Source organism: Lutra lutra, chromosome 4 (assembly GCF_902655055.1).
Source record: "Lutra lutra chromosome 4, mLutLut1.2, whole genome shotgun sequence".
NCBI lineage: Eukaryota > Metazoa > Chordata > Mammalia > Carnivora > Mustelidae > Lutra > Lutra lutra.
In genome coordinates, this window is record NC_062281.1 from 54,246,453 (window position 1) to 54,272,888 (window position 26,436).

At 42.4% G+C, this 26,436-nt stretch overlaps 1 protein-coding gene and 1 long non-coding RNA gene across 3 annotated transcripts in view; one reads left to right on the forward strand and one right to left on the reverse strand.

Moving 5' to 3' along the window:
• Positions 1-26,436, forward strand: part of PAG1 (phosphoprotein membrane anchor with glycosphingolipid microdomains 1) — a 137,501-nt gene that overhangs the window by 60,893 nt on the left and 50,172 nt on the right. For both annotated transcript variants that reach the window (XM_047725906.1, XM_047725907.1), the window contains one exon: positions 19,495-19,587. The gene's annotated coding sequence lies outside the window, so the exon portion shown is untranslated. The remainder of the gene's footprint in view (positions 1-19,494; positions 19,588-26,436) is intronic.
• LOC125097829 (uncharacterized) lies at positions 19,846-26,336 on the reverse strand. Its single transcript, XR_007126627.1, has 3 exons — positions 26,154-26,336; positions 21,077-21,178; positions 19,846-20,685 (listed from the first exon to the last, which is right to left on the reverse strand). It is a non-coding gene; the product is annotated as an uncharacterized LOC125097829 (long non-coding RNA).

The window sequence follows — 26,436 nt, forward strand, 5'->3', positions numbered from 1 at the left end:
TATAACATGAAAGTGTTGATTGTAGGTAAATGAAAGTTTGGCTTATGGGTGGATTGCCATTACTGCTTTGGAAATTAGATTTGGATATATATCACATAAAATTCACTCTTGGCTGTGCTGTAAATTGAATGACAGGGTTTGGTTGAAATCAGATCTTACAGGTTTTGATGAAGAAAATCAGTGTACGCCTTATCTTCTATTCTCTCACTCATTGTGCAATTAAATTTACTCTGTAGGATCATAGTGTTTGGTGTATAATAATTTTATATTCACCCTGCCTATATTAACTTTATGCTTAACACTGCTAAGTGGTACCAAAAATGCATTAATAAAGTCATAAGCATTAGCTGGACTCACAAGTATTATAGTCCTAAGTTTTGTTTTTAATCTTCTCTATATCCTTAATTGGATGATGCATTCATGATTGAACCCATCTGAGCATATTTTTACTGTACTTCGGGCATTGTGGTGAAGCCCTGGAGGGTAAAGACTTATGAGACACGACCCAAAATTATGTCCAGGCAGGGATATCGGACACAATCTCATGTCACTTGTTTAAGCTATCTAATCAGTTTGTATACTTACATATATGAATATATACTTACATATATCAGTGATGTCAGAGCCTTTGATTAAAAACCACAATAGTGGGACGCCTGGGTGGCTCAGTGGGTTAAGCCGCTGCCTTCGGCTCAGGTCATGATCCCAGGGTCCTGGGATCGAGTCCCGCGTCGGGCTCCTTGCTCAGCAGGGAGCCTGCCTCTCTCTCCGCCTCTGCCTGCCTCTCTGCCAGCTTGTGTGCTTTCTCTCTCTCTCTTTAAAAAAAAAAACAAACCACAATAGTGGTACCTCTCAGGCACTCCCAAGGTCTGGCGGGGGGGAAAGTAAGAGATAGGCTACAATAATTGGCAGGTAAGACTTAAAGATCACCTTTATTACTAGGAAAGGTCAGGTTGGAGTGCAGGGATTTTGGCTGATCCCAAAGCCCAGAAGTAAGTAGAGGCCTCACTGGCAGGACAGGCATCTCTGTGGGCCTGAAGGAGCCGCTCACACTATGGCATGAAGATCAGAGGAAACCACATCTACTCAGGGGGCAGCCCCACTCCGTAGAGGAAGAAGGGAGTTGCTAAGCCTGGAGTACCTCGTTCGTGCTTCCTCTGGTCACCCATCAGAGAAGTCACTCCCCCTCCCCCTCATGAAGTAAATGGAGAGGTAGCAAGCTCCAGGAAAGACCCGGCACTGTTATCTGCTTGAAACTGTGTAGAGAAAGGGTTCGCTTCCAGTGGAGGACAGGTAATACTTGAAGCCGAAGAAACTGAGCAGAACCAAAGGACAGAAGGAAAAGAGTATGTGTGCCTTACAAAGAAGGACCCTTGGGACTTGGAGCTAAGTGGTCAGGAAGAAGGGTGTAAAATATTTTGGGATGGCATGGGCAGGGGCCGGTGGGCTTGTTTGGAAAGAAGGAACCTAGGAACTGAGGGGCCTCCCTCCTTACTTAAGGAACCTTCAGAAGTGGCATAGAGTATTTCTCTGTGAATGTGTGTGAGAGATTTTTTTTCTTGATTGCATCCTAGCACATTGAACTCGGAGAATGTTTTTTCACGTATCTGCCTGGTTCTCTCCATAACTTACCTTAGCTAATTACATGTAACCTTATGGATTATACTTAGTGACTAATCATAAGATTAGTCACTAAGTTGATCACTAATCATCAGATTTTAGTCGCTTAGAGTCTCATTTTTGGAGTGTATGACCTATAGGAGGACGTGTTGCAGAGCAAAATAATTCCCTCCCTTTCCATCTTTGGTTTTTTGTGGTTACATGAAAAGCTCCCTCTAAAATAGATGTAGTTCTGAGTAAGTTTTCAAAGCTGGACTTGTCGTCTGTGTCAGTCTGGGTGGGTCCAGTGAAATTCCCACTCATCGAGTCATGCCCAGATACGTTCACGAGCCAACGGCCTGTGGATTTCAAAGGCTTTTTTATAGTGTACATTTCTCCAAGATAAAGACCTTAGACATGGGGCTTCAAAGAATGGTAACAATCCATTATAGAATCATTTATTACACAGACTTTGTTGTTCCACGTGGTAAACAATGTTTGCTCCAGAACAGTGTTACTAAAAAGGAAAAAAAAAAAAAATCTCTTCAGTACAGTGAGTTTCAGAGATAACTGTATCCTGTACCCTGGAAGCAATTGCTAACTCTTGGCTGAATGCTCCAGGTGTGGAAAGGTGGGAGTCAAGAGCACCTAGTAACCACCTTCTCTGTCTTTAAGGGGTTTGAAATTTCACTGGGGAAATGTGACAGGCATTTACATTATAGGCATTACATTATAAGTGGCAAATACAAACAGTATTTTTTGTACCAGGATGTCTGCTTTTTGTCATTCTTTGCCTTGTTTATTTAGAAAACTTATTGAGCAGTCTGGTAAGTGTTAAAGATACTGTGTCTTTTGCCTGACACCGTGACAAATGCTAGTGTCTTGACTTAGCCCAGAGGTAATTGGATTCCCCATATAACTGATTTTCCCTTCCCTATCTGAAATTTGGTAGATTTTAGTAATTCCCTTCTTGGCTATCATTTATCATTTTACCTTAGTTCCCTTCTTGCTGTTGTATTTATTGAACTAAATACATCTCTAATATGGACAGAGAGAAAGAAGAGGGAATTGGATACCTGAAGACAAAGGAAAAGTTCTAAGGTCTAGTTAAGTTGCTACATCTCAGTCAGAGGATGGTCCGAGTACACAGAGTACAGAGGCCTGATGTGAAACGTCCTGGTGGCCATTGTGTTTTCTTTAGGATGCTAAAAGCATTACAGGATATGGTTTTTGTTTGTTTTCTTTTTCACTAGTGCAGAGGGTTTATTTCTTTATTTTCTTTTATCTCTATGGATGTTTGGCAATGGAAGAGTTGACTTATTTTAATGGCAATTCTTATGGACTGGACTGAATTAAGTATATCAGGCTTTTTTTTTTTTTTAAACAGCTTTATTGAGTTAAAACTCATGTCCTACAGTTCACTGATATAAACTCTACGGTTCAGTGGCTTTCAGCGTATTCAGAGTTTTGCAGCCGTCATTGTCATCAACTTTAGAGCATTCTTATAACTCCGAAAGGAAACCCCTCATTCCTTCGCTGTCTTACAATTTCCCTGTCTTCCACAGTACCCCCCCCCCCAGCCCTTGGCAACCACTGATCTACTTTCTGTCTCTAATGAAGGAAGCAGTCAGCTGAAGTTTCTAAGTGTGACTGATTAGAAGAATGAATCTCATCAAAAATAATAACAAGCTAGAAAGCAGTTACATCGTCAGTATGTGGGAAAGGACTCCTCAGCCCTTATCATTGTGTGAATCAACCATATGCAGTCAGCCCTGACCGGCTCTACTCCACTTCTTTACACAAGACATGTTTATTAGGGTAAAGTCAAGGACACATTGCTTAAGAATTCATGACAGTGTGCACTATTTGCCCAGAAAAATCCTATGTTGGACATTCTCTCTGCGGGGACTTCGCTAAGGTAATGGGTCTACCCCAAGGAGCTCATAGCATAGAAGAGAGGGATGGAGGTGTACAAACAAGTTGGTTTGAAATAATGTCAGAATCCTCTAAATATAGCACAGAGGGTACTCCCAGGACAGTCATTTATGCTGGGGAACCTGGGGGGGAACAGGATGTCTGAAACACCTCTTGAAGGAGGTGGCTCTGGGAGGTCAGCAAAGGCACGTGTGCAGGGCGTGTGAGCTTGGGGAAGGGCATGTGGGTTGAGGGAATAGTGTGTTCAGAAGCAAGGAGGTAGGAAGCATCCTGGAGCCTTTGGACATGAGCACGTGCGACAATAGGGTATTGTTCCCAGGAACGTCGGGGAGGAAGATCCTGAGGGCAGTGAGCCACTGCATGAAAGGTGCTGAGTGAGAACCAAAGAGGTCAGCCTTCACTCAAGGTATCAGTTTCCTGTAGCTGCTATAACAAAGTGCTACCATTTGGAGGGCGTAGAACCACAACAATCTATTATCTCACATTTCTGGAGGCTAGAATTCTAAATCAAGGTGTTGGCAGGTTCACACTCCCTCTGAAACCTGTAGGGGGAAGGTCTTGCCTCGCCTATTCTCATTCTGGTCGCCCCAGACATTCTTTGGCTTGGGTCAGGATGGTTCCCCCTTGCCGCTGTCTTCACATGGTGGGTTTCCTATGCTTCTTTGTGACATCTTACCCCTCCCCCACCGTGCATGTCTGTCTCTGTGTTCAGATTTCCCCTTTACATAAGGACACTGGTCATATTGAAATAGGGCCCCCCTTCATGACCTCATTGTAACTTGACTACCTCTGTAAAGGCCCTATTTCCAAATGAAGTCACGTTCTGAGATACTAGAGGTTAGGACACCAACATACATTTTTTAGGAGAGAAAATGCAGCCTGTGATACCCGCCAAGCATTCGTATGTGACTGAAAAAGTTTAAGCAAAGGAGTTGAGCGATGATATTTGCATCTGAGTAAGTCGTTTGGCCGGCTGTGGAGGATGAATACAGAGGAGTCAAGAAACGAGAGGTACCTGTTGGCCTTGTCCAGGCAAGAAGTCTTATGGACCTTGTATGCCTGACCAAGGAAATAAGGTATTACTGTATTCTTCACTCATCAAATTAAAAAAGAGAGAGAGAGATCCACAAATTCACAGCATCACTGGAAAGCCTGGCCAGACATAGCATCAGCAGACAAAGATACTCAAGAACCCCAGAAGGTATTAAGATTGGTGGTGAAACCCAACAGAATAGAGAAGTGCATTCTCCTTTACAGCCTTGTAGATGGTATATTGATGTGACATTGGCTTTAGGTCGGTGCAGAGAGGGAGAATGAGGTGACAAATGCATGTGCCGACCCATCCATCCCGTGTCTGGGAATCTATCCAAATCAGTATCCTCAGCACAACCAAAGATACATACGCAAGAGCTATCATATCACATTGTTGCTAATTGAGGAGTACCAGAAACATCTAAATATCCATTGGCCCAAATATAGCCAAATACCTGTCAATGCTCTGTAGTCATTAAAAGGAGTGAGATAATTCTGTATGTGCTAACATGGAAAGTTCTCGAACATCCAGTGAATGAGTACAATGAAACTGTTGAACAATTCCCAAAATAGGGATGCTCGTTATTACCAAGTATATAACAATAAAGAAAAACCCCTTAGATTTTTGTATCTTCCCACGTCTTTCAAGTGTTTTACTCAACTCTAAGTGTGCTTACCTTAGGCAAGGAAATGGGATTTGGGGTAATAAGGTGAAAAGGAACTTTCATTTTGCATATAGGTCTTTCTGTATTCTGCAGACATTCTCAATAAGCATGCATTATAACAAAACTGAAAATTTACTGTAACAAACATTCAGGGATATAGAACCTGTGAGATTTGGCCAGTAGGTGAATGTGCTGACCAGCAGGTTGGAAGGGAAAGGAGCAAGTGAGGACTAGAATAGAATGGAATGGACTAAATGGGGAGGATACATTCAAAATCCCTCAGAAACAAAAGGGCAACATTTTATTTTTATATTTTTTAAAGATTTTTCATTTATTTGAGAGAGAGAGATAAAGAGCACAAGTGGGCTTGGGGGAGCAGCAGAAGGAGTGGAAGAAGCAGGCTCCCCGCAGAGCAGGGAGCCCCATGTAGGACTACATCCCAGGACCCTGGGACCAGGACTGGAGCCGAAGGCAAACAGTAAAGCAACTGGGCCACCCAAGCACCCCAAGGGCAACATTTTAAAGAGAGTGCTCTTTTTTTTTTTTTTTTAAGTAAAACAAGCAAATAAAAAAGAAAGTATGTAAGGGGCCCCTATGAGGCCCAATTGGCCTAGCATCTGACTCTTGATTTTGGCTCAGGTCATGATCTCAGGGATGGGATCAAGCCCCGTGTCAGGCTCTGCACTGGGCATGGAGCCTGCTTAAGATTCTATCTCTCCCTCTGCCTTTCCCCCACTCTTAAAAAACAAGAAAAAGAAAAAAGAAGGTCTGTATCTTACTGTAAAAAAGATCTGGGGGTTATAGTTTGAGAGGTAGGATTTCTGCATTTTCAACTACAGTTGGCAAAGCGCTTCACGAGCGTGGAGAAGCAGAGCACCATGAGGTGAGAGTTGGTTGCAGAAGTTAGTGTCCTCCCCAGAATTGCTTCTGGGTATAAATAGTGTATAAAGCTGCCAGTAACTTAGTACTAGCCATCTACAGATTGCAGATAAAATAACACTCTGAGGGATGGGTGCCGATCTGTGGAATGGGAGGGAAAACTTTCCCCTTTAACTCATATGTTCCTCTCACTTTTCCTTCCTTTCTCTCTTCCCTCCTTTACCCCTTCCTGTCGTGCACATGCACATGCCCCACACACCCACCCATGTCTGTGATACAAATCTGCCAGGCTGAAAACAAGGTAAAAAGAAAAGAAACTAATAGAAGACAGTGACATCCAAATCAGATAAGCACCTGCAGATGATGATAAGGAAGGAGATCCTCTGCCAAAAACATGATATGAAAGTTTTGTTGCCTACTGAGCATCCAAAATGTGATAGGTAATATTAACACAGCAAAAAGCTTGAAAATCAAGTGACAATAGAATTTCCATCATCCACTCTTATTTACTGTTTATGAACAAAACACTGTCATCTACATAATTTCATGAAAGCCTCATAACAACGCTTTGAAGAAGGAAATGATTCCATCTCTTTATGGGAAGGAACACTGAGTCTCAGAAATGGGCAGGAGAGGTAGTTAGATCTCAGAGTATATCTACTAACATCTCAGCTGTCTCTTTTTTTTTTTTTAAAGATTTTATTTATTTATTTGTCAGAGAGAGAGAGAGCGAGCACAGGCAGACAGAGTAGCAGGCAGAGGCAGAGGGAGAAGCAGGCTCCCCACAGAACAAGGAGCCCGATGCAGGACTCGATCCCAGGATGCTGGGATCATGACCTGAGCCGAAGGCAGTGGCTTAACCAACTGAGCCACCCAGGCGTCCCTCAGCTGTCTCTTTTGTACAGCACTCTCATGTCTGACATCCCTGGTACCACACTGGTTTGTCTCTCAAGCTATGCCTTGCAGACATTATTTTTCAAAAACATGTGTTGTCAGCTCTCCTAATTTTGAAGAATCACAGAAGTTAGCAAACTATATTAATTCATGTCATTCATTGAGTGGAGTGATCCTTTGGACAACAACAAAAAGCTTGGTAAGAAAAAGGGGATAGCTTGTGCCCTTTTGTGGGGGCTAACCAACAATAGCTCACAAAATAAAAATGTAGAATTTAATTGCAGAAATAATTGTTACATCATTCATGATGCTAAACACATGGGGTACAATCCTAAGCTGTGAGCAGTGAAAGAAGGACCATAGAAATGGGTTCTGTTTTAGCCAGGCTCTGAGGTATTTCCTGGTACTAGGAGCAGAGGTATTGGTGATACTTATTCAGATGAAGAAATAGCTGTTAATTGTTTCACTAATTTATAACATGCAAACCCAGCTTCTCCATCGGAAGGGAGAAAGCAGAAATTATCACTATACAGATTACTTCAAGAGGGAGAAGTCTAGTAAGAGTCATTCACTAATAGATGTTCACTTTTTAGAAGTTTCCAGACATGACATTACTCAGCTGCAGTCTTCCCCTTAAAGTCATCAAAAAGCTACAATGTACACATGGGAGTGGAAATGTAAATTAGCACCTGAAATAAGTTGATGGCCACAACAGCCCCCCTCTGAGAGTTGCCTGCCCCCCACCAAGGACCACGCTCCTGGGCTGAGTCCTCCAGATGCAGAATGCCTTTCAAACATAAAGATATGACAAAAAGCAGAGCAAGTCTCTGGTTCCTTATTCTATTGGATCTGAGGTTAGTTCTGCTACAGCACCTTTCTTATTCTTTCCTCCATGGTGGTTTTGTATAGATTTCTTTACCTCTACTATTTCTTAACTACAGGGTAGTTACCATGGCAACACCTGTTGATGGCAGACCAGGAAAAAAAAAAAAAAGTAATTCTGCAGTGAGGAAACTGCTTCTGTATTTCTTGCTTCTGGCTCTCACAGTTAGATTTAGGGGATGTTTTTGTTCCTTTCTAGGCTCCTAGGTGACACCATTTTCTCCATTTGGGCAGATTGATATGGAAATTGCTCTTAGCTCTTTTTGTGTTAAATGCTAAGATGCAGCCTCCAGGAGTATTTGTTTTCTGGTGATTTTTACCAACTATAATAGAAATTGTGTCTTTGTCCAAGGCAGTTCACATCTTTAAAAGCGTGGGGTTTTTTCCTCCTTTTCTCTCATTTTTTTCTCTTCCCTTTCCCCTTCTCTTTTCACTTGATCAGTGAGACGGGCTTGTGTTCCTTCTTCGACCAGACAGACAAAGGCCTAAATAGCAGAGCCCAGATCCTGCGGCTCATGTAAGATGCCATTAGTCTAGAAATCAAAACAGAGAAGAAAATAAAACTGGGATTATACATCATGCCAGTCAGTTATATGGGCAGGTTCATGGAACTGTGTCCTAGATAGTGAATGAAGAGACTTAAAAAAATAACAGTATCCTCAAGGACAGTCATGTACTATGAGTTGATAGTATCTTCTTATAGAAACTTGGCTATATCATAAATAGTATGTATTTAAACAGGCATTTTGGTATGCCTATTCTGGATAAGGCAGCGTAACAGAATCTTTGGATGAGATTTTTTAAAAAGGAAAAAAAAAAAAAGGCACTAGCTCTGAAGCCAGATCAGCGGGTTAGGGAGAACCCACACAGGTGGCACGTGGGGAAGCCACCACTTCAGAGCAGAAGGTAGTCAATGAAAAGTGGCCTGGGTCCTGTTCGCTGCTCAGACCCTGAAGAGCTGGGTGATTACTGAAAACGGTGTTTAAAAATACAGGTTCCTTCTTTGGGATTGTATCATGAATTCCGTGAATTATGTGAACCTCCCTGTTACTTCAGTGTTATTTGAATTTATATAATTAAGAAGCAACTCCAGGATAGCGGCTGGTTGATGTGTAAACTTCTCTTGATAGGAGAAATGCAGAGTAATGACTCTTGCCTTGCTCACCCTCCCCTCTGTGCCTTTAAGTCAGGTCTCCAATGTTAGAGAACTTGACCATGTTTCCATGCCCTGGCCCTGTAATTGGTGTCCTAGGGTTACCAAAATGAAGCACCACCATTTGTAAATGTGCTTTATATATGCATGGATTAGATGTCAGAAATTTATCATCTCACAGTTCTGGAGGCTGGAAGTATGAGATCGAGGTGTTAGCAAGGTGTTCTCCTTCTGAAGGTGCAAGGAAAGATCTGTCTGTTCCTGACTTCTCTTTTAGCTGCTAGTATGTCCTTGGACTATGGCTGCATAAATTTCTATCTTCACGGGCATTTTCTCTATATACGTTTCTCTGTATCCAAATTTCCCCCTTTTATAAGGACGTTAATCGTATTAGATCAGGGGCCAACTGTTCTCCATTCTGACCTGATTGCAACTAATATCTGTAATGATCCCATTTCCAGGTAAGGTTACATTCATTAGGACTTTGACATAGGAATTTTGGGGAAGACACAATTCAACCTGTAACAGGCCTAAAAAAAATAGCCCTGTCCTCTCACATGCAAAGTACAGCATCCCAGATGCAGCCACTCTGCAGAGAAGACGCAGCCCAGTAGGCCAGAGTCCATCATGATGCCTTCCGTTCTGCTGAACACACCATGTCTTACAAATCATCATAGAACTAATATTTGCTGAGCGTGGGCAATCCATTATCAGGTCGTGCATTATTTCCATTCAAATGAATCTCCTTGACTTTCTCGAGGATACTGAGCATTAAATCTCACTGAGTGTCTCAGAATTTCCCTGAAGTTCACCTTTGGTCATTTAGTAGTTGTTTTCCATCAGAGAAATGATTGAAATGTCATACATATGATAGCATTTCCTAAAACTAACCTCAGTTCCTAGAAGAATGGCCACAAGATTATGATATCACTGGCGGGGTTCTGGTGTGATACCCACAGGCGGTGTTGAAAGTCCAGGTTGAAGAGGTCAAATGTGTATGAGTGTGTATATTCTAACTACATATATAGAATTTATTCCATTTATGTACATGTAGAGATGGATATAGATACACAGTCTGAAATACACATGCATATATACACATATATAGAAAGAAGAGGGTACTATGAAACCACTTGGGCCGTAAGATCCATATACAAAATGCCAGCCTACCCACCCCCAGCGTGCACACATACACGCACACAAGCACACATGCACACACACACCCCTATGCATTCCTCCAAAACTCTTTCACTTTATAGACAATAATCTCTAATAATGTGGAAAGCTACCAGGAAAAAAAAAACAGAGCTTGAATGTATCCCCCTTTTTTGATCCCACAGGCAGAGCCATTGCCTCAAGCCAGCCCAAACAACACAGCCAGTTCTTTAGAACCTCAAGTGGGAGGGGTTGGGGTCCGGAAGGGGGTTCTTTTTTTATCCTGTGCTTACTCTGCAGTCTGTACTGGGACTTCTAACAGTGATCAGATTTCTTTGAATTTGGGGGTTTCTCAAAAACATACTTGGGGAACCTTCAAGCTAGTGTTTGACCCCACACCTTCCTCAGCTTCCTGGGGGAGGTGCCCCTACCCCCACCCCATACGTACACACCCATTGAGATAGCTCCCAGGAAAGCTCAGTGATCAGGGACCCTCCAGCCCGACTACCCCTTGGTGATCCCAAGGCTAGAGAAAACAGAAACTGCTGCTCACTGGGAAATGTCTAAAGGCTCATCTGAGGCTCTGAGAGACAGGGAGGTGTGCCTAGTGGCTGCCCAGTTAGGTACCCACCAGGAGACACAAGCCAAAGCTATAGGCTCTGTGAGTGGCAGCTTAAGTTCCATTCCAAAAGACAGCTTCCCAGATAAAATAGATGAAAGAGACTGGAGTAGCGTTTACTTTTTGTTTTTAGCAAGAAAATAACACTGAAAGGTGAATAAGGGAATGAATGAACGAATGAACAACCTCTTTAATTGCCCGGTTTGTTTGTTTGTTTAAAGATTTATTTATCTACTTAGAGCAAGTGTGGGTGGGAGGGGAAGAGGGACAGAATCTCAAGCAGACTCCACACTGAGCAGGGAGCCTGAAACGGGCTCCATCTCACGACCCTGAGATCATGAACCTGAGCAGATACCAAGAGTCAGAAGCTTACCAACTGAGCCACCCAAGTGCCCCTAATTGTCCTGTTTATTATTCCATGTTTATCTACGTTGCCTAAAGGAGGATGTTTTTCAATATTTATTTTACTACCAATTCATTAACTAGTAAGTAGAGGAGTCAATTTATATATTTTCTGTTCACTAAAGCAACATGTAAGTTCCAAAGCTAATCTTTTTATTGTTAGTGTTTGTGCTACCTTGCTTTATGTTTAGATGTTGGAGAACCATGCAGCTTTCCCTCAAATACATTGAATTTGTGAATTGTAAACTACTCTGTCTTTTACCAGGAAGAAAAGATTTTTTTTTCCCTGTTGTGCACTTCGGTCATTTGATTTTTTTCTCTGTTAATATTGAAACTGCAAGGAATTCAAGTCCAAGCCTTGCTTGGGATGCATCTTACAGATAAGGCTTATAAGAAATAGTGTCATTTTAAGCCTCTTTCCAGGTAATGGTCTTACAAAAAGAAGGTTTTTGCTAGCAAAATGTCATTTGTTAATGACTCAGTGTGTGTATCGTAACTGTATCTATGCTTACCTGGATCCTGTATATTGTAGATAGTATGAGGATACATCCTTAAAAGATTTTTATCATCAGGTCCCCAGAATTCAAGGAAAACATCTTCTCCTTGGCAAGGGGATTATTTTATATATATAAAGATATATATATATATATATATATATATATATATATATATATATATATACACACATATATATATAAAATATATATGAGGATACATGTCCTCATGTATCTACTCAGTCCGTATCTACTCAGTCTGTCCCTCTGATCACCTCAGTATCTGTGTGAGTCCTTCTTACAGTGGAACGTGCCTACCCCTCCAGAAGAGAGATCGGGGCACCTGGGTGCCTCGCTTGTTAGGTGTCTCCTTCGGCTCAGGTCAGGATCCCAAGATCCTGGGATCGAGCCCCATGTTGGGCTCCCTGCTCCGTGGGAAGCCTGCTTCTCCCTTTCCCCCTGCTTGTGTTTGCTCTCTCATTGTGTTTCTCTGTCAAATAAATAAGTAAAATCTTTAAAAAAAAAAAAAAAAAAAACAAAACATGTATCCTCATATATATTTTATATATATAAAAATATTTATGAGGATTTTCAGAAAGAATTATTTTCCCAGTGCCATACTTACATCTTTTTGATGCCCAAAATTTTTTGATTTTTTTTTTCTTTTTTGTGCTTTCATCTTATCTTCATAGTGGCCTCTCTCTGGCACCTCTGAACTTTCTTTCCCTGCCTCTTCCATTTTTCTGTACTCTGCCAAGAAAATTAACTCCCTGAAAATACTCTTTTCTTAATGGACTGTTGCTTCACATACCTCAAGGATTTCAGCTGTTCGAACATGTGAGAAATGGGGCAGGAGACATCAGATAGCATGAGAACTAGAACCATTCACACCGAGAATCTCAGGAAGGCTGCAAGTGTGAGCTGAAGCAGCTGGGGGGTGGGAGAAATGGGAGGCACAGCTGGGAAAGCTGGCAAGAAAAAAATGGCCAGAAAACACAAGGGAGCTTAGCGAGGGGAGAAGTGCAACCCGGGAAGTCGAGAATACTGGGATGAGGGAGGGAGACGTATCTGTTGTAAATTACAGTTTTCCCGGATTGTTCAAGATATCACAGCCCAGATACGTTGGCTTTAGCTACTGTTTTAATTGCTATACCATCGGGCATATTCAGTATTATTTTCTTGCATGATTATGGTGAAGGACTGAATATTGAAATTTTCATGGGAGGAAGTTTCTGTGCTTTGAGATTGATCTCTGTTATATTGACAGTTTACTATACCTATCCTAGAATTCAGCGGGATTAATAAGAAATCACATGCATTAGTTTATAGATATATTTGTGGTTTTTAATACCCAAAGTATATCATATCGCTAGCATTTATCATTTGGACAAATAAGGGGTAGATGTGATTAGCTAGATTAATAACTGGTTTGGTGTGTATATCCAGGGGGGAACTGATGAATAAATTGCTTGTTTCCTAGAGACAGGCTTCTGGTATTTGAACCCAATCCTGTCCTAGTCGACATTAGGCCTCAGTTGGATATAACTGTGCAAATGCATGGCCCAAAGCTGAGAGAGATGACTCTATAATAACAAAGGAGAGAAACAAAATTCAAGAATAACTTGACATTTAACTCAATGACCCAGATCTAAGAGGCAGAAATGGCATGGGGGTGACGTAAGCACCTCACCGTCACCATCACCAATTAAATTGCAAAAGGACAGGAGGAGAGATTGGTCTTAGCAGCATCACATATGAAAGAAAGTTAGATTTTGTTTTAGTCCAGTACAAGATTCATACATGGCAAGAGTCTGATTAGTGTAGCTGTTGAAAAAAGCTTCTGTGATCACAGGTTTTCTGAATATCTATAGGAGAATCTGCACTGACCCGAGTAAGCATCCTGTTCTCTTCCTCACCAACCAAGTGCTACGTCATCCGGAGACGTGCCTTTGAGCTTGGTCTTTTGGAAGAAAACCAAAAAAGTGGAAGTGTTGGCCCCCAGCATGTCTCCTCCTGCCTCCCGCGTTTCTTTCCCACTTGTTCCTCTCACATGCATCATCTTGCCCTCCCCGGGGCTGAGCTTGTTCTCACTGAAGCAGGAAGCATCACTGAAGATGTTTAAACCTAGTCCCCAGGGCAGTGGAACACAGTACAGTCTTGCTCAGTGCTGGCTGAGTTGTAGGCTAAGTCGTAATCTCCCATGCTGGGAATGGTATTGCCCCAGTGCTGACCACTGGGATGACCAGTGCCGCATCCCAAGTGGCCTTTATTGCCACCAGGTGTTGGATCTCGTATCCCAGGAATGACTTCCAGATTCCCATGATACTCACGCCTTGACCTTGCAAGTTTCAGCTCTTTTTCTTCCTTCTAAATGTCTGGGACAGAGTGTGTATCTTGGGTGCCATGATCTGTCTTGATCTTGTCGGGAGATCTCAAGAAATTGTGGCTCTTACCCTGAATCACTGCCCAGTAGCCAGATTCTGCAGCTGTGATTGGACCCCAGGATGATCACAGACCCCTCTCCTGAGTTAACCAACCTATCATGGCTCCCTGTTGATAGCTTTGCCTCCCTGTGATATCTGGTCCGTAACAATTCCCCTAGCACCATCATCAAAACCCACATAAGGACTATTTCTTAAATCAGATCACTGTCCCCTGAACATTGTGCTTGGTTACTGAGCCGCTCCATTAAGTTGGGCTTTGTAGCTGGTCCAGGCTGTCAGCCTACTTTGCTGTCATGAGCAGGCCTGGCCAGAGCCTAGCTCACTTCTTCCAGCCCGGATGCTTTTTTAAGTTAGGGTAGCTGGTATCCAGAACTATATGCTTTAAAATGAAGAAGGGGAAGCTCAAGGGCAGGAGAGAGGAACTTCTTTAAATAGGTGTCTTCGAGTATTTGAAAGATTGCCATGTAGGAAAATTATTGGACTTGTTCTGTATGGCCCTAGAAGTTAGAACCAAGACTCTAACAAGGTTGAGGCCACTAAGTCACTAGATGAAAAAGAACCTTCCTTACCCCAGCTCATATCGAACAGCATTTGCCAAAGACAGAAACACATTGCTTCCGGGAGCCCTTCATTATGGAAGGGATTCTGGCATTGGCTTGATGAGCAGATCTAAGTTTTGTTGCTTTGTTTCCATTGCAACATGGATAAAAGATAGTATTTACTTGGGTGCCATTTGCATGTGTTACCACACATGCTGATGCGGTCACTTGCCAATCACGAGTGACCTTCGATCCAGCTCCTTTCCTTGTCTTCAGGGACTGTCAGGGAGAGCAGCTTTATTATATCAATATGCTCAAATCTACTCCGATTTTTTAAAAGTTAACTCAATCACTGAGTAGACATTCAATGATTATTATATATTAGATACTGTGATTCATTCTGTGCTCAGTACTTTTAACGGTTACATTTAACCAAGTCCTTTCGTTATTATACTTATGACCCGGAGGTCACAGTCATTGTAGAAAGGGTTCAAGTATCAACTGGGTTTGATTTGTAGATCATCTTTAAGTTTCTTTTAAATTTGAGAATCCTTAAGTGAGCGTGATTCTAGTCTCACAGTGAGTGGATAACCTGTCTCCAAGTATAGTTTTTGAAAGTCAAACATGAATTTGGAGTTGGGTTACTCAAGTGAGGGCTACCTAGTCCCTGTGTTTATCTACCCAGATAGCAGGCAGCTTTGCTGTCAACCTCCTCGCTGCTTCCCTAGAAGGTATAACTTTAAAAAATAAAATAAACAAACAACCCAAAAAAAACAACCCAGAAAAAAAACAAACACTCCTCTTCCTACACCTCTTCTCAGCAATGCCAGCTGGGGGTTGGGTCAGGCCATCTGTCAGGTGCATAACCCAGCCCTCAGGGCCCCAGTAGCCCAGAAATTGAACTGTGTGTCAGTTTCTCTGAGTGGCTGTAGCTAGAACAAGCCTTCACGTGAGCAGGCCAAATGCATCATGAATTATCAGAGTTCACTTGTTTGAGCCTTCCTCTGAATGTCATCATCTGTGTTAAGAACCTGCTAACAGTCCTAATGAAAACTCTGTCAGTGAACTAGGTATGGAAGACACGGTGCTGAATTTGCCGTTCCACTAACATACTATGTGCAGGGAGGGGGGCATATTGGAGTGGACACCACGCTTCCCAAGTCCTACGGTTCCATTCAGTGGAAAAGAAAGCAACATGGACAGCATAGGATTTCTATTTGATTGGGTCAGTCATTGTTTGCAGTGACTAACTGCTGTCCACCCGTAGACATAGTCACGGGTGTGAAAGGAGGTCTGAAAAGGCACTTGGTCCATGCAGAATGACTCTCTGGTTGTCTTCAGTTCAAACACGATGGCTGGCAGTGGATGGAGCCCAGTGATCACGCTTCGTGGCAATGACTGCTGTGATTCCAGCTAGACTCACCCTGGGGTTTGCCATATTTCTTTCAGATTGCTCTGGAAAATGACAGACATTACAATGCGCACATTTCTTGGAGTTTCTTTTTGGTAGCAGCTTTATTGAGACAGAATTCACATGCCATACAGTTCACCAATTTAAAGTGGACAGTTTAATGGACAGAGTTGTGCAGCCGTCCAACAGTCCATACCTCAGAAAGCAGCTCTGCCCCCCTTAGGTCTCATCCCCATCTCCCCATCTCCTGCCCCCCGAGGCAACCACTAATCCACTTTCTATCTGCCTGCCCATTTTGGACATTTCACGTAAATGGAATCAGAGAGTATTTGGCCTTTTATGTGACTAGCTTTTTTTCACTCAGCATGTTTTCAAGGTTCATCCCCATTGTAACATGAGTCAGTGCTTCATTCCATCTAATTGGCCACATACTATTCTTTGATATGGATATACCCCCATTTTGTATGTTTATTCACCAGTTGATGGATATATGTACTGTATCCACTTTGGGGCCAATATGAATAATGCCACATTGAGCATCCATACACAAGTTCCTGTGTGAACGTATGTTTTCATTTCCCTTGGTACATACCGAGGAGTGGAATATATACCCATATAGACATACCCCAGTACATACCTGGGACCAATGGTAACTCCTCTGTTTAACTTTTGGAAGAAGAACCGGGCTGTTTTCAAAGTGACTCCCATTTTACATTCCCCTCAGGAGATATGGGGGGGTTCTGATTTTCTTCCACGTCCTCACCAACACTTGTTACCATGTAGACTTCTGATTATGGCCATTCTTCGGGGGATGAAGTGGTATTTCATCTCATTGTGGGTTTGGTTTGCTTTTCCTTGATAAATAATAATGCTGAGCATTTTTTCATGTGTTCATTGGCCATTGTGTATTTATTTTGAGAAATTACTGTTCAGATCTTTTGCCTGCTTTTGATTGGGTAGTCTTTTTATTATTGAGTTATAAAAGTACTTCATATATTCTACATAAAAGTCCTCTATCAGATATGATTTGCTTGGATTTTTTTCCCATTCTTTGGGTTGTCTTTTAATAGTGTCCTTTAAAGCATGGATGTGTTTAATTTTGATCAAGTCCAATTGATTTATTTTTTCCTTTGTTGCTTGTCCTTTGTGTTGTGTCATATATATAACCCCCTGGCCAAATTTGAGCTCATGAAGGTTTATCCCTGTGGTTTCTTCTAAGGGAATTGTTGTTTTAGCTTTTAAATGGAGGTTTTGATTCATTCTGAGTCAGTTTTTATATGGTCTGAGTTGAGGATGCAACTTCATTCTTTTGCATGTGGCTATCAGTTGTCCTAGATTTTGTTGTTGGAAAGGCTATTTTTCCCCACTGAACAGTTTTGACACCCTTGTTGAAAATTAATTAGCCATAGATATACAGGTTTATTTCTGGATAGTGCTTCTAGTCCATTTATCTATATGTCTGTCTTATTCTAGTTCCACAGTGTCCTAATTACCTTGTTTCTTTGAAATATTTTTGTCATGAAATGCATATTCCAGAAATGCAAAATTATGTACCACTTTTATGTTATTAAAATAACTGTCAAGTTATATGCTCAATTTTCAAATTAGACTCTCTATTCCCACCTAGTAATAGAGCTAAGGCAAACATTATTTCTAATACATATTAATAAGATTTGGCATTTTAAGAAAAATATTCTTTTCATGTCTTTTTTTTTTTTTTTTTTTGCTGCAGCAGTTTGATTTAGATAATCCAATCTTGCTTCTATTTCTAACAAATTCAGGAGCGTTCTCTGGGACCAACCATGACGACATGGGGAAGTGGAGATGTTTACAGTTGGAATCCACATCTAAATATATCTGCATGGCAGGGTTTCAGGAGGAGGTTTGAAAATCTAATGAAAGAGCGAAAGGTGGTTTGGGAAAGGCCCTTGTCTGTCAAGCCCTCACCCAGTGAAGGCGCCCCGCCCTTTTAGTTTGCATGATTGACAGCGGAAAGACCTGGAGTCAGGTCAGAAGAAGACAGCCTATGATTGTGGGTCTTATTCTGGTCTTTTTAGACTTATTCAAGAAAAGAAAATAATAATAGCTGAATGCAGTGGCAAACAAAAGTCAGCCGTTTCTCCCTTGGTAACTGTCAGGGAAACAATAAGTGTACCTGGAGACAGTGTAAATAATCTGCTGACTGTGCTGTGGAAGAAAGCTCCATACGGTCTGCGATGATCCTTTGTGACCCTAATAGAACCTAACTAGATGCGTGTCTAGAAGGCTCGTGTTGCACTCAGTTCTTCATCTTCAAATCTGGAATTGTAGCTCAGTCCGTTAAAATAATTGAGAGGTTCTGAATCTTAGTTAGCAGCTAGGATGTTCTCCTCAGGGTGTAAGCTCATTCATTCATTCATCCCATCACCCTCCCCTATTCCTCCCATGCTGCACAAACTATGGTGCCTTACATGAAACCGAGGTTCAGTTTGGGAGATATTTGTGAGGAGATAGGAAGAGACGTGGAGAGGGAAGGGGCATGGAGGAAAGGCTGGGCACCAAAACTAGACCAAAACCATGGATGGGATGGGACCAAGGGGCGCGGATGAATCAGGAGGGAAAAGAAGGGGAGACATCCCAGTCATCCCCTCCATTTCTGCACGTCGTCTTCATTCCTACAGTGAAGTGGGTAAAGGAGCAATGTGGGATCAGGAGATCTGCATGTCATGTGGGTCACACGGTTCATGCTGTACTGAAGATGCTCCTTTTTTTTTTTTTAAAGATTTGAGAGCGCATGCGCACATGGGGAGTAGGGTGGGGGTGTATGATGCAGAGGGAGAGGGAGAGGAAGGCTCTCGAGCGGTCTGTACACCCAGTGCGGAGCACGATGTTGGCTTGATCTCAGATCTCCCCCTGAGACCGTGACCCGAGCTGAAATCATGTATCAGGTGCTTAACTCATGGAGCCACCCAGGCACCCTGAAGGTGTTCCTTTTTTAGTAAGACATTCTCATAATTAAATCACAGCTTACTTTATTTAAAAGCATAAATCTTAAATACATCCCTCATTTTATCCCAAATTTAGGTAACAGATACTTGAATTTTAATATTAACCGCAATAAGACACAGATTTATTTATCGTAATATTAGGAAAAATATGGAAAGAGCAAGTAAATTGATGAATGTTTGATCAGACATGAACTGTTACATTGGAGATCTTTTTATTTATTTACTACTATTCGTAGTTTTCCTCGACTTTGCAGCTTGCTTTGCTTGGGAAGGAATGAAAAGCTCAATGTTTGGCCCGAACTTGCTCGTGTTTTTACAACGAACTGGACAAGTATCTTTGACAGTCTGTATCCATCTGCCTTTTTTTTTTTTTTAACCCTAGTTTTCTTTCTCTTTGGTTACAGGCCAAGCAGGAAAAGAGGACTCTCGCCACCACATTTCGAAGGGAGTCCACCGCCAGAACTTTGGTTCCTTATTTGGACAAACATTTCTCCAAGGTAAATACTACCCTTGTTCAGTAAGGGGGCCCCTCATTAGAATTTTCAGGGCGCCGTGGTGCCGCACACAGGCTTGATTGTTGCGTCTGACAAGCCTCGAGTGCCGCGAGGGAGGGAGGCGAGAAGTGATATCCCGGAGAACGGCGAACGCCCTCAGAATCCGGGAGCTCGCGGAGTCACACTACACGTGTGTGGGAGGAGGGGAGGCGGCGCTTTTTTCTTCGTGTTAGTCTCTCTCTCCCGCGTTCATGAAAAACAGCAGCCAGTGTGGTTTGGTGATAAAAATAGCATTTTTGTCTTCTCTGGGAAAAGCGTGGTGCAGTCCTTCCTAGAAGTTACGATCCAATATATACTATATTCATGTCACAAAGGGAAAGAAAACGGAGTCATAATATTTTACACCAACTAAGACTTACAGATGTGGAAGATTTTAAAGAAATCCATGTGCTCCTTTCATGAAAATTACCTACTAAGTAAGGCTGTGGGCGGTCGGTGACAGGGACTTCCCATCCTTAATGCCTCTTCTTGGGGGAGGAGAGGGCATCCGTGTGGAAGAGAGAATGGGAATCTGAGAGAGAGAAGGAGAGAGAGACGTCAAAGAGGAGTCTGTCAGCACATACTCTATGTTTCAGAGGAGTAACTCCGGGCGCTTTCTTTATGAATCATGAGCTTAGCGGGAATAAAGGCTTAACAGAAGCAGCTGAATTCGTCGTCGGCTTTAGCATTCATGAATTGGCTGCCAGTATTTTAACACAAATTGCTGTGTCACTTCTGTGAAGTTCCCCTGTTGCTGCTCAGTCTGTAGCCAAAAGCTGTTTTTGCTAAGCCCTGAAATTCCATCTGATTAAAAAAACACCTCCTTCCTTCCTGATAAAGATACCCATGTTCACCACCCATGTTCTGCATTTTGCAGAAATGCAAAAATATACGACCCAATTTAAAAGAAAATAAACTTGTCAGCTTTCTCTGTTTAGCAGTTAATATATGGCCAACGTTACTCAGTCCTTAGCTCGCCAGAATGTGCTTTCAGATTGGCAAGGGGCGAGTAATGGGTTCCTCGTCATCAGTCCTTGTCCTGGTGGTTCTTTTCGGAAGGGGCTGGGTGGGGGGAATGGAAGCTGTACATTAGAGGAGAATTCTGTGATACTATTCATTGTCTGCTCTGACAGAGAAGACATTGTTTGTTCACTGTAATAGGCTGGCAGGAATCTGTGCTGTGCATACAGAATGGGGGAAACAGCACTGGAGAATATCAAAATCCAAAGCAATAGATTAGCTTAGAGATTTTTTTAAAAAAATATATTTTAATAGCTTCTCATTACTGTAGATGCAAGTCATAATTTAAGGAAATAGTTTTCCTGCAAGTGACAGTTTTCTTCACCTTTCATTATGCGTGTATTACATAAAAAAGGCTTTAAGACAGCAGTGTGCCTATTTAAATACCGTGGTAACAAGAATTACAATCATAAAGTTTATAAACACACCAGACCTGCTTGGAGATGGCTCCCTGTGCCTTAGCATTCACGTCCATGTAAGTGAAAAACAACCCCAGCACCTGCTCTGGTGATGCACGGAAACCAGTGTGAGCTGCCTAAGGTGAGAGAGAAGAGACACATTAAATGATGTGTTTAGAGGTAAGAAGTCCACTGCCAGGGACAGTGCGAGAGCGTGCCATGCCCCAGACGTCCACAGCCTTAAAGTCAACGACTATCAAAGTGAAGGTGGAAAGCAGTGTGCAAACCCTGCCTTGGAAACTGAGAGCGAAAAGAGATCTTGTCAGGCTGCGGGCTGCTGTGTTCACAGAGCACATGAGCTAGACCAGGGGAGCTCCAAGAGCAGGTGTGCTGGGGCCATTCCCAGCCAAGTTCAAGGGCCCCTCGTCCTTGTGCTCCAAGAGAGATTTCTCTTATTCCTCAGGCTTGGCTTGTATTTATCAGAACTCCCTGTATAATTTTATAAGAACGATATCCTATAAATTACAACATTTCTAAAATTACAGCTGTGATGATGTTGGTGCACAGTCAGTCATTAAATGATTGCAAACCCTGCTTGGATTTTTATGTAACCTATAGAAAGATCCGTCTTAGATGCCTAAAGCAAATCTTTTCCTCTGCTATTTATGACATCGTTCAGGTACATTATCTGCTTGGTTTTTAAATTTCTTAGTCTTTTAAAATGTGTCTGGCAATCTTTTTAAAAATGTGTTTGTAGAACCTCTTAAAAATATGTAAATATATATGATGGTATTTTCAAGGAAATAACAAAGGAACCAAGTACAATTAACCAAGATGTTACAAAACTGTTTCCCTTTATTGCTTCAGTATATCGGCACATTTATTTTTGTCTATTTTAAAAGTAGTTTTTATTTTATCATTTTTAACAACCACATTAAGGGCTAGTAAGGGAGATAAGGCCGGTCCCAACTGCTCCTGCAGGAGTCCCTTGGAGGCGCTGCGGCAGGAGGGTGGGGGACAGAGGATCCTCAGAAGACAGTTTGCAGGATAACTGCTGGTCCATCTGTGACCCGGCGGCCACACCTACTCTCCTGTCTTCCTGTCATTCTGCTGGAACCCCTGGTAACCACCGTTCTGGAGCCCTGATCATTAGCTTGTACCAGTGACCTGGTCCCGCAGAGCCTGGCCCTCAGCTTGCCGCAAAGCTGTGGGAGCTCTCAGGCTTTCGAAGCCCGTGTGTGTGGCCTCCAGAGGCAGGATCATAGCTCGGTCTGGCTTCCTTCACATCCTCGTCACTAGGGGACAAGGAGTATCCTGGTCTTAAAATGAGGAGTTGCAAAGGGCTTGTTTCACCTGTGACAGCTCATCCTTGTCTGTTGGGAAAGGAAGCATATACCAGTGGGGGGACATTGGAGTACACGCCTAACGACACTATTTTATTCAGCAAACACTTAAACTACACTTACTATGGGGCAAGCAGAAGTCTAAGCACTTTGCAAATACTAACTCATTTAATCCTCTGCTTTCATTATTATTATTCACATTTTACTGAAGAAGAAACTGCAGCTCAGATAGGGTGAGTGACTTGCCCGGGGATCCACAGGTGGTGAGGGCGGATGGCATGTGCCTGGGCGGGTCTGCGCCAGAGTCCAGGCATGAGGGCTTTGCGCTCCCCAGTCGCAGGTACCTCCTATACCAACAGCAGGGTTTGCTTCATGGTCCTGTCCCTTTGGGGTCTGCCATCTCTGCAGAAGTGCACACAGTGTGTTACATTGCTGGGTTTTGAACTGTACACCTCTTGGCCTTTACAAGGGGGAAGAAGAATTTTTTTTTTTTTAAGATTTTATTTATTTACTTGACAGAGATCACAAGTAGGCAGAGAGGCAGGCAGAGAGAGAAGAGGAAGCAGGCTCCCTGCTGAGCAGAGAGCCCGATGTGGGGCTTGATCCCAGGATCATGACCTGAACCGAAGGCAGAGGCTTTAACCCACTGAGCCACCCAGGCGCCCTGGAAGAAGAATTTTTAATTTCTGTCCTTGTAGATTCAGAGTGGGTACAGGTTTGTGCTGTATGGTCAAGCTAGGGTTCCAGGCACTGTAGTCCCTGGCTGTCAGGGGGAGCTGTACCCCACAGCGGGCCTGCAGACGACCTCCCCAGCTGTGCTGGGAGAAAGGCCAAGGGCCATGCTCTCCCTGTTCCTCAACACCTCTTTCACCGAGTGAGTCCTGGATCTTTTAATGTGCTCCAGCCCCGAGGCCAGCGGTGCTGGACTTGCCATTATTAAGAGCAGCCAGTGTTCAAGCCGATATTTCAATAAGATGGATGTTTGACAATTTTCCTCTCTGACCTGCTGTGAGGATTTCGCTGCCTTTAGGAGGTCTTGCCTGACCCCAGTACTTCCCAGAGAGTTGTGTTAATGGGTGCAGCTCCCTTCCACCACTCTGGAAAGAGAAAAGAAAGAGGGTTTCATTAATGATCAGCTATGTTTGAGAGATGTGGATTAAATGAAGTTAAGGTGATGTACGTATTGCAGGTTTCTCCAAATTCTCTTGTGACTCTCCACAGCAAGATAAAGAGTGCAGAATTTCCTAAAATGTTTTATTCTGCCAGGTGGGGAGAAACGTCTGGCAACACCCCTTTGAGCAGAGCTGCCTTAAGAAAAGGAGAGACAACAGAACAGGTCATAGAAGGTAGTCAGGTATTGAGGAAAGATCAGTCAGCTACATTTGGGATTCCTAACTTTCACTCCGTCTTAAAACCAGTAGTCACTGGGACCTCAGCGCGTCAGATTTCTTATCCGTAAAATATGGAGGATAGAACTGGATTATCTCTAAGCTATTTTCATCTTTGTGAAAAGCTGGCAATTGTTTGTTTGTGTCCTACCTGGCTCCAGAAGGACTTTTAAGAATAAGGCACAATATAGAATGCATTAAGACAGAGTAAATTAAAAACATGTGGGGGTAAAATGAGGCATAGGGAATAGAAGGTAGGAAAGACAGGAAGGAAGGAGGTTAGTATACAGAATGAATTCTGTGAAATCCTTCATGGTGGATATGAAAGAAACAAGTTTTGTTCAGTGCTTTTTTTTTTTTTTAAGATTTTATTTATTTGACAAACAGAAAACACAAGTAGGCAGAGAGAGAGAGAGGAGGAAGCAGGCTCCCCGCTGAGCAGAGAGCCCAATGCGGGACTCGATTCCAGGACCCTCAGGAACATGTCCTGAGCTGAAGGCAGAGGCTCCTTGTTCAGTGCTTTTTGATGAACAGGTTGAAGAGAGAGGAACTAGAATCCTAGTTTCGGAATTAACGTTTCGTTTCCTAAGCTAAAAACAAATGTTTGCTGCAGAAACAACGGTTCCCAGTTTTGAGGCCAGTTTTTTCTCACGTTTTTTAAATTCTATGGCCTTTTGGTCTTTCAGATCGAAATTTTGGCTCTGTGTCAGGCTGGTGCCAAAGAGATGGTCCATCCATAAAAGTGCTTCATAGGTAGCTGTACATACATCGTCCTCATTGATGAAACCAGTACACACTGTGGAGCCGCTCTGCCTTGGCACACGTGCAGGCATCTGAGTCTCGCTCAATTTCCCGGACTCTGGAGTGTTCCCCAGAACCTGGAGGGCTGTGTGATGGGAGGCCAGCGGGCTGAGTGGGATGGTGTCTCGGGCAGAGACCGTTTGTGTGACCTGCCTTGTACAGCATCATTACTTCCATTCTGTTTTCAGGATGCCCATCCCCTTGCCCCCCACCCACATCTGACTTCCTACCCTTTGTCCTCTAGTGGATCGGGATCTACCTGCAGCCTCTTAATAAGGTCAGAGATGTCCCAGGGTCTTTCATTGTTAGGGTGCTAAAGGTTCAAATCCACGTCCTCTTTTTAAAGTCTTAGTAAATAGAATGATTACTGAAATATTTTTAAAGAAAATGATACTGTTGGAGGACCTCATAGAGTATAGGTATAGTATAGCCCTTAGTGACAGTCAGAGAAACAAGCATGTCACTCAAATGCGGCAAGCCCATGGCAGCTTTCATTAGTTTTGATATTTAATCACATATTGTAACTTTATATAGTGGCTAGCTGACTGGTGAGACAAGAAACATAAGAATTATCAATGTCATTCTAAGCTGCAATCCTCTGGACAAAATTCTTATATACTTAGCATAGTGTTGGTGACCTTTTTTTTCCTAAACTGGGTAGTAGTTACATGGGTGTTTATTGTATCATACTTTCTGTAAATCTTAAATATCTGAATATATTTGGTAAGTTTCATATCCGCTTTTTGGAATATTGTACAAAATTCTATGTTAAAAAAAAGTAGTAGTGACAATCATACAATGCAGCTTTTTATTTATTAGAAATAAGTATCAGCCATACCCTTAATATATGTCCTCATACACCCGTTGGCAAACGGACAACACAGTCAGAATGGACAAAATAGAGATATTTATTGCAGAGAAATGCTTGCAAACAGCAGCCTAAACCTTTCTATCTTGTCTTATTGTTTTATAAGTAAACACAAAAATTATCGTAGGTCGATTATGTTTGTCCAAAATGGTAGCTACCCGAACATTAGCTAATGAAAGCAATTATTATCTGTTTTGATATTGTAACATATTAACTATAATTTGGAACTTATGTATTTGAAACATATATGAAAATATTTATATATTTGATATATATGTCATATGCCTGTATATCTTTTCAAAAACTTATCTGCAAATCATGCATTTTATTCTATAATTAATTTAGAGTAAATTGAATAGTACATCACTTGTTAAATAGGAAACACTCAAGGGGCACCTGTGTCGCTCATTCAGTTAAGCATCCCAGTCTTGGTTTCAGTTCAGGCCATGTTCCCCGGATCGCAAGATCGAGCCCCGTGTCGGGCTCTGTGCTGGTTGTGGAGCCTGCTTAAGATTCTCTCACCGTCTGCCCCTCCTCCCCTTAAAAAAAAAGAAACACTCAAAATAGAATTATTAAAGTTTATATGTGAGCATGATAATACAAACTTTAGTAGCTTGTCTAAAATCAAAGAATTGTACTTAAGTCACCTCTTCCTTATATACCATAAAATTTTTAATCCAAACACTTTCAGCGGAGGCTTGCGAATACATACTTATGCAAGTCAAAGCAGGGGAAGACTTGAGTGAAGCCTGGACAGGACGTTGCAGTAATTATCTGTAGTCAGTTTAAAGAGAATGTTGCTGTTCTGGAGTAAGTGGTTGGTAATGAGATAATGTGAGGTATAGTGAGGTGCAGAAAGAAGATCAAAGGTCGACAGTAGAGTCAGTTGATTGGAATAAAATGTTATGAAACCACTGTTGCCCTGCTTCCCTTCCCCCCCCCACCCTACCCCCACATCACAGGTGCATCTGCTGCCATTTCCTGTTCCATCTCTC